This window comes from Symphodus melops (genome assembly GCF_947650265.1).
Source record: "Symphodus melops genome assembly, chromosome: 9".
Taxonomy (NCBI): Eukaryota; Metazoa; Chordata; class Actinopteri; order Labriformes; family Labridae; genus Symphodus; species Symphodus melops.
In genome coordinates, this window is record NC_136699.1 from 21394981 (window position 1) to 21402923 (window position 7943).

Sequence of the window (7943 nt, forward strand, 5' to 3'; positions counted from 1 at the left end):
AATAAAAGTCTAAAATAGAAAAAAAAAATAATATCCTGCACACTTTGACTAATCGAAATAATCACCAAGCACCCTTGCGAGCTATCTATAGTTCTTTTTTTGTGTTAAACTACGTGCTCTCAGGCTAACGTCCTGACGTACTACGGGTGAGCGTATTGCATCACTTCCTGTTGTGTCTTTTATTTTCTTTCCCGGATGTAGCAGTCGACCAGAATGTGTCGAGTTTTACTGTGTTTGCTGCCACCCAGTGGACACAATGTAGAACTACACTTTGTAGTCGGTAAGGTAGTAGCGAGTCTAAAATAGAAAAAAATATATATATCCTGCACACTTTGACTAATCGAAATAATCACCAAGCACCCTTGCGAGCTATCTATAGATCTTTTGTTTGTGTTAAACTACGTGCTCTCAGGCTAACGTCCTGACGTACTACGGGTGAGCGTATTGCATCACTTCCTGTTGTGTCTCGCTACTACCTTACCGATCGATAGAGCTAAAGCTAAATTGTTTATCCTGTGTATTTTCTTACATTTGTCTCTCAATCACTGCACACTTTACTAATCGAAATAATCACCAAGCACCCTTGCGAGCTATCTATAGATCTTTTGTTTGTGTTGAACTACGTGCTCTCAGGCTAACGTCCTGACGTACTACGGGTGAGCGTATTGCATCACTTCCTGTTATGTCTTGCTACTACCTTACCGACTACAAAGTGTAGTTCTACATTGTGTCCACTGGGTGGCAGCAAACACAGTAAAACTCGACACATTCTGGTCGACTGCTACATCCGGGAAAGAAAATAAAAGTCTAAAATAGAAAAATAAAAAAAAATATCCTGCACACTTTGACTAATCGAAATAATCACCAAGCACCCTTGCGAGCTATCTATAGATCTTTTGTTTGTGTTAAATTACGTGCTCTCAGGCTAACGTCCTGACGTACTACGGGTGAGCGTATTGCATCACTTCCTGTTGTGTCTTTTATTTTCTTTCCCGGATGTAGCAGTCGACCAGAATGTGTCGAGTTTTACTGTGTTTGCTGCCACCCAGTGGACACAATGTAGAACTACACTTTGTAGTCTGTAAGGTAGTAGCGAGTCTAAAATAGAAAAAAAAAAATATATCCTGCACACTTTGACTAATCGAAATAATCACCAAGCACCCTTGCGAGCTATCTATAGATCTTTTGTTTGTGTTAAATTACGTGCTCTCAGGCTAACGTCCTGACGTACTACGGGTGAGCGTATTGCATCACTTCCTGTTGTCTCGCTACTACCTTACCGACTACAAAGTGTAGTTCTACATTGTGTCCACTGGGTGGCAGCAAACACAGTAAAACTCGACACATTCTGGTCGACTGCTACATCCGGGAAAGAAAATAAAAGTCTAAAATAGAAAAAAAAAAAATTATCCTACACACTTTGACTAATCGAAATAATCACCAAGCACCCTTGCGAGCTATCTATAGATCTTTTGTTTGTGTTAAACTACGTGCTCTCAGTCTAACTTAGCAGTTAACTTCTCCGACGATGGCTTCTCTCCCTGCCTCTCCCTCTCCTGCTTCTCTTGTCCTTTGTGCCAGATGTCTAGGTGGTGGAGTCAGCTATTTTTAACTCTGGTTTATAATCAATCTTCGACCAAAGCTGAATTATACCTCCTTTTGAAAGTCTTGCACTCAGTCTTTCACATCCAGTCTCTAGAACCTTTCAGCCAGTTATAATGGAGTTCTACCTAGGAGTTCTTTTTGATCAGGATATGTCCTGATCAAATATTTTTCAAATTTCAAGGACAGCTTATTTTCACACGGATGTACGTCTTATCTGTTAAAATCCAACCAGCCACTGCAAAGGCATGTGCTTCCCCTAGAGATGTATGCTTGCAAAAGAGACAGAGGACTAATCTGAATGTCAACAGGTTGTCTACTTTAAAACAATTCCTCAACAGCAAGTACTTCTGTTGAGTACTTCTTGGGGACAAATGGACACAGTTTGCCATGGCCTGTAAAGCAACTGAGCAGGATGCAGTGAGCAGTTGACAACTTGCTAGTTTCAGATGATAAAGTGTATCATACCTTACAGTCACTTGAATTGTCTTTTTGTAGTCTTGACCTGTTCTATATGAGAAGTATAAGATAACTTCTGTTGGGTTTTGGTGCTCTATAAATAAAACTGACTTGAAATTGATTATTGTCTTTGCTCTAAAGGAGGATGCCTTCCCGTAAGCACAAGGAGAAATATGCCCTGGGAATAATTGCACTCTTTCCTTCGCTGAATGATCCTTTTTCTCCAAAGGGCTATGTAAGTTTAAAAAACGCATTACTTCCTGAAAACACCAGATTTACAGACTACAGCTTTGGAATTTTCTTTGACCAATGCTGTATAAATACTAAGTCTTTCTTTGTTCGAGAGGGCTCACATTTGGCTGGTGACTCTCCCAGGTACCATGGCTAACCTGGACTGATGCTGTTTCTTGCCTTTGTAAATAAATTTCTACATTACAAGCAAATCAGTCTCAGTGAATATTTCCTCATCATCTACATATCATCGTCATCATAATTGAGAAACTACAATGGTAATGTCATTATTCATGCTGCAGCATCGATGAACACCTGCGATGACGAGAGGGTAAACAACCATATATCCTTGCTGCTGGACGAAGCCAGAACAGGATTGACACTTTTCAGATCGTCGTGGATAAACAGCTCATCCCCTGCCAAGCTGCCAGCTCGTTGGGTGCTTTGGATGAACTATTTAAATCCCAATACGTGTTCAACCCTGGTCCAGTTCTACACTTTTGCGCAAACAATAAATAAACACTGAAATGTTTAAGTGTTTCATTTGTCAAGTTGTGCATGTTCTGCCAGTCCTTGGTAACTCATCTAAAGAATTGATCACGGTTTCTATCCTAGCACCAGGTTTAAAGTTGGCTTGTTCACAAGATCGTTGTAGGCGTCCGTTTTCAACATTCAGGTTTCAAAAAACATCTAATTAGTGCTCATAGAAGGATTCTTTGACAAGTGCTGATGCAGCAAACTCAGAGTCATTTCAAGCTAGTTTTCTCCAAATTGCTGGAACAAGTGTCGTGCAGAGCCCAGAGGCTGAGTGTTTAGAGGACGATGGATCAGGTCAAAAAAGCAAAGAATAAGAACGTGCTACTGGACTGCACTCCCAAATTAAGCATGAAATACTGTCTGCTGTCCCTAAAAATGATGATTTGAATGATTTGAAATGTACTGCAATGAGCAGCCGTCAGACCTACAGAAGTTATGTGTTTGGTTTAAAAAAGAACTCGACTCTTAACAGCCTATTCCATGTCACAATTTTTCTTTGGACATTATGCATGACATTCTTGAAGGGTGGCTAAAAGGATGAGCTAAAGTTTCTGTTTGAGTATCTGTCAGAAAATGTTTTGTCGAAACCTGATTTGTTTAGAATTGATGCCTTTGACTGTATATCGAGCGCAAGGATTAACTTGGACAGGAGTGGCAATAATATAGGGCTCAATTCCATACAGACTCTTTGTCTGGTAAGAAACATTCCTTTGCTTTTTGGCAACAAGATAGAAATCTGATCCCACTTTATGATTCACTATCCGGATTGTATAAGAAAGATTGGACCTCTAATACAAATGGGGAGCATGAGATTCGAAGCGAAGCACAGGGTTTTCAAAAACACTTAATAACTTCAAGAACACCACTAAATTTTCTTACTGAAACAACAATTCCAATGTGAAAACAGCACAAAAAGATGTTTTCGGTCATTTTTCACATTCTCTCATGTAGTTTAACGTATTTTGTTCTTTAAATAGGTTATCTGACTGAAACAACAATTTCTGCGTGAAAACAGCACAGAAAGATATTTTAGGTCACTTTTCACATTCTCTCATGTAGTTGAGCACATTTTGTTCATGAAGAGGTTTTCTGACTTCAACAACAATTCCAGGGTCAAAACACCATAGAAAGATCTTTTTCCTCACACTTGACATTCTGTCATGTAGTTGAGCATATTTTCTACTTTAAAGAGGTTTTCTGACTGAGAGAACAATTTCAGTTTGCAAACAGCAAAAAAAGATGTTTTAGGTCACTTTTCACATTCTCTCATGTAGTTGAGCATATTTTGTTCATAGAAGAGGTTTTCTGACTTCAACAACAATTCCAGGGTCAAAACACCATAGAAAGATCTTTTTCCTCACACTTGACATTCTGTCATGTAGTTGAGCATATTTTCTACTTTAAAGAGGTTTTCTGACTGAGAGAACAATTTCAGTTTGCAAACAGCAAAAAAAGATGTTTTAGGTCACTTTTCACATTCTCTCATGTAGTTGAGCATATTTTGTTCATAAAAGAGGTTTTCTGACTTCAACAACAATTCCAGGGTCAAAACACCATAGAAAGATCTTTTTCCTCACACTTGACATTCTGTCATGTAGTTGAGTATATTTTCTACTTTAAAAAGAGGTTTTCTGACTGAGAGAACAATTTCTGAGTGAAAACACCATAGAAAGATCTTTTCCTCACACTTGACATTCTGTCATGTAGTTGAGCATATTTTGTTCTTTAAAGAGGTTTTCTGACTGAGAGAACATTTTCAGTTTGCAAACAGCACAAAAAGATGTTTTAGGTCACTTTTCACATTCTGTCATGTAGTTTAACGTATTTTGTTCTTTAAATATGTTTTCTGACTGAAACAACAATTTCTGCGTGAAAACAGCACAGAAAGATATTTTAGGTCACTTTTCACATTCTCTCATGTAGTTGAGCATATTTTGTTCATAAAAGAGGTTTTCTGACTTCAACAACAATTCCAAGGTCAAAAAACCATACAAAGATCTTTTTCCTCACACTTGACATTCTGTCATGTAGTTGAGCATATTTTGTTCTTTAAAGAGGTTTTCTGACTGAGAGAACATTTTCAGTTTGCAAACAGCACAAAAAGATGTTTTAGGTCACTTTTCACATTCTGTCATGTAGTTTAACGTATTTTGTTCTTTAAATATGTTTTCTGACTGAAACAACAATTTCTGCGTGAAAACAGCACAGAAAGATGTTTTAGGTCACTTTTCACATTCTCTCATGTAGTTGAGCATATTTTGTTCATAAAAGAGGTTTTCTGACTTCAACAACAATTCCAGGGTCAAAACACCATAGAAAGATCTTTTTCCTCACACTTGACATTCTGTCATGTAGTTGAGTATATTTTCTACTTTAAAAAGAGGTTTTCTGACTGAGAGAACAATTTCTGAGTGAAAACACCATAGAAAGATCTTTTTCCTCACACTTGACATTCTGTCATGTAGTTGAGCATATTTTGTTCTTTAAAGAGGTTTTCTGACTGAGAGAACATTTTCAGTTTGCAAACAGCACAAAAAGATGTTTTAGGTCACTTTTCACATTCTGTCATGTAGTTTAACGTATTTTGTTCTTTAAATATGTTTTCTGACTGAAACAACAATTTCTGCGTGAAAACAGCACAGAAAGAGGTTTTAGGTCACTTTTCACATTCTCTCATGTAGTTGAGCATATTGTGTTCATAAAAGAGGTTTTCTGACTTCAACAACAATTCCAAGGTCAAAAAACCATAGAAAGATCTTTTTCCTCACACTTGACATTCTCTCATGTAGTTGAGTATATTTTGTTCTTTAAAGAGGTTTTCTGACTGAGAGAACAATTTCTGAGTGAAAACACCATAGAAAGATCTTTTTCCTCACACTTGACATTCTGTCATGTAGTTGAGCATATTTTGTTCTTTAAAGAGGTTTTCTGACTGAGAGAACATTTTCAGTTTGCAAACAGCACAAAAAGATGTTTTAGGTCACTTTTCACATTCTGTCATGTAGTTTAACGTATTTTGTTCTTTAAATATGTTTTCTGACTGAAACAACAATTTCTGCGTGAAAACAGCACAGAAAGAGGTTTTAGGTCACTTTTCACATTCTCTCATGTAGTTGAGCATATTGTGTTCATAAAAGAGGTTTTCTGACTTCAACAACAATTCCAAGGTCAAAAAACCATAGAAAGATCTTTTTCCTCACACTTGACATTCTCTCATGTAGTTGAGTATATTTTGTTCTTTCTAAAATGTTGTTTCAGTCAGAAAACCTCTTTAGTGTGCAGACAGCACAAAAAGATGTTTTCGGTCACTTTTTACATTTTCTCATATAGTTTAGCATATCTTGTTTTTTAAATAGGTTTTCTGACTGAAACAACAATTCCTGTGTGAAAACAGCAGAGAAAGATGTTTTAGGTCACTTTTCACATTCTCTCATGAAGTTGATATTTTGTTCTTCACACGACCCTCTCGCTGTGACGCAGGTGTTCATCGATGCTGCAGCATGACTAAAAACATGCTGTGTCTAAAAATGATCCTGTAAGAGCTACATTGGAAATAGGTCTTGAGAGTTTTGAAAACCAATTTGTTGACTTTAATACTGAAAATAAAAATGAAATATTTCAGTCAGAAATGGGGGATTGTGGAGCCAGTAGAAAAAATGTTAGGAGTTCGATTTGATACGAGGCGAAATAACAAACAGGCACTTACGATCAAGTCCCAGTGAATGACACTTTAGTTTACATTCCAATTTTGGAAAGAATTAAATTCCATGTGTTGCAATTCGGATATTTGTGAACTGATGCGGGAACCTTGTATATTCAAGAACTGACAGATACGAAGACTTTTGTGATGGAACTTATTCTAAGACACATCCATTGTTCTCTCAACAACAGACTTACAAATTTACAATTGTACTATGTCACATTTTCTCATGTCGTTGAGCACATTTTGTTCATAAAAGAGGTTTTCTGACTTCAACAACAATTCCAGGGTCAAAACACCATAGAAAGATCTTTTTCCTCACACTTGACATTCTGTCATGTAGTTGAGCATATTTTCTACTTTAAAAAGAGGTTTTCTGACTGAGAGAACAATTTCTGAGTGAAAATAGCACAGAAAGATGTTTTTTGTCACTGTTGACACTCTCGTGTAGTTGAGCATATTTTGTTCTTTAAAGAGGTTTTCTGACTGAGAGAACATTTTCAGTTTGCAAACAAAGATGTTTTAGGTCACTTTTCACATTTGCTCATGTAGTTGAGCATATTTTGTTCATAAAAGAGGTTTTCTGACTTCAACAACAATTCCAAGGTCAAAAAACCATAGAAAGATCTTTTTCCTCACACTTGACATTCGCTCATGTAGTTGAGCACATTTTGTTCTTTCTAAAATGTTGTTTCAGTCAGAAAACCTCTTTAGTGTGCAGAGACAGCACAAAAAGATGTTTTCGGTCACTTTTTACATTTTCTCATGTTCTTTAAATAGGTTTTCTGACTGAAACAACAATTCCTGTGTGAAAACAGCAGAGAAAGATGTTTTAGGTCACTTTTCACATTCTCTCATGTAGTTGAGGATATTTTGTTCTTCACACGACCCTCTCGCGGTGACGCAGGTGTTCATCGATGCTGCAGCATGACTAAAAACAAAATTAATGACAGTAATAACAGTACCATTGTAGTTTCTCAAGTCCTTGACGATGATATGTAGATGATGAGGAAATATCCACTGGCACAGTCCAGGTTAGCCATGGTACCTGGGAGAGTCACCAGCCAAATGTGAGCCCTCTCGAACAAAGAAAGACACTAGTATTTATACAGCATTGGTCAAAGAAAACAGAAAACCATCCAAGTCCATATTTGGACTTAGGACAACAACTATTACCCTCCTTAAACTTACACTGAACTTATGGCGTTAAGATTTACAATTCCATGCAGGGTTGACTTTTATTCTTATCTCTTCCTAGGGATCAACACCAGTTTACTGGTCATTTGGGTCTACCCAAATGTCATCCTACTCAGTCTTAAGGAAACAACCCCTAATGCTCTTTGGTGTTAAACCAAGCTCTTTTTAGAGACCACTAATTGCTTTAACATAAGTTCACATTTTAGCAGCACACTTA

At 37.2% G+C, this 7943-nt stretch overlaps 1 long non-coding RNA gene across 1 annotated transcript; it reads left to right on the forward strand.

The window, feature by feature from the left end:
* Positions 1 to 4517: 4517 nt before the first annotated feature.
* LOC306829470 lies at positions 4518 to 5973 on the forward strand. Its single transcript, XR_013779862.1, has 4 exons — positions 4518 to 4778; positions 4887 to 5102; positions 5321 to 5536; positions 5753 to 5973. It is a non-coding gene; the product is annotated as an uncharacterized lncRNA (long non-coding RNA).
* The last annotated feature ends 1970 nt before the right edge of the window (positions 5974 to 7943 follow it).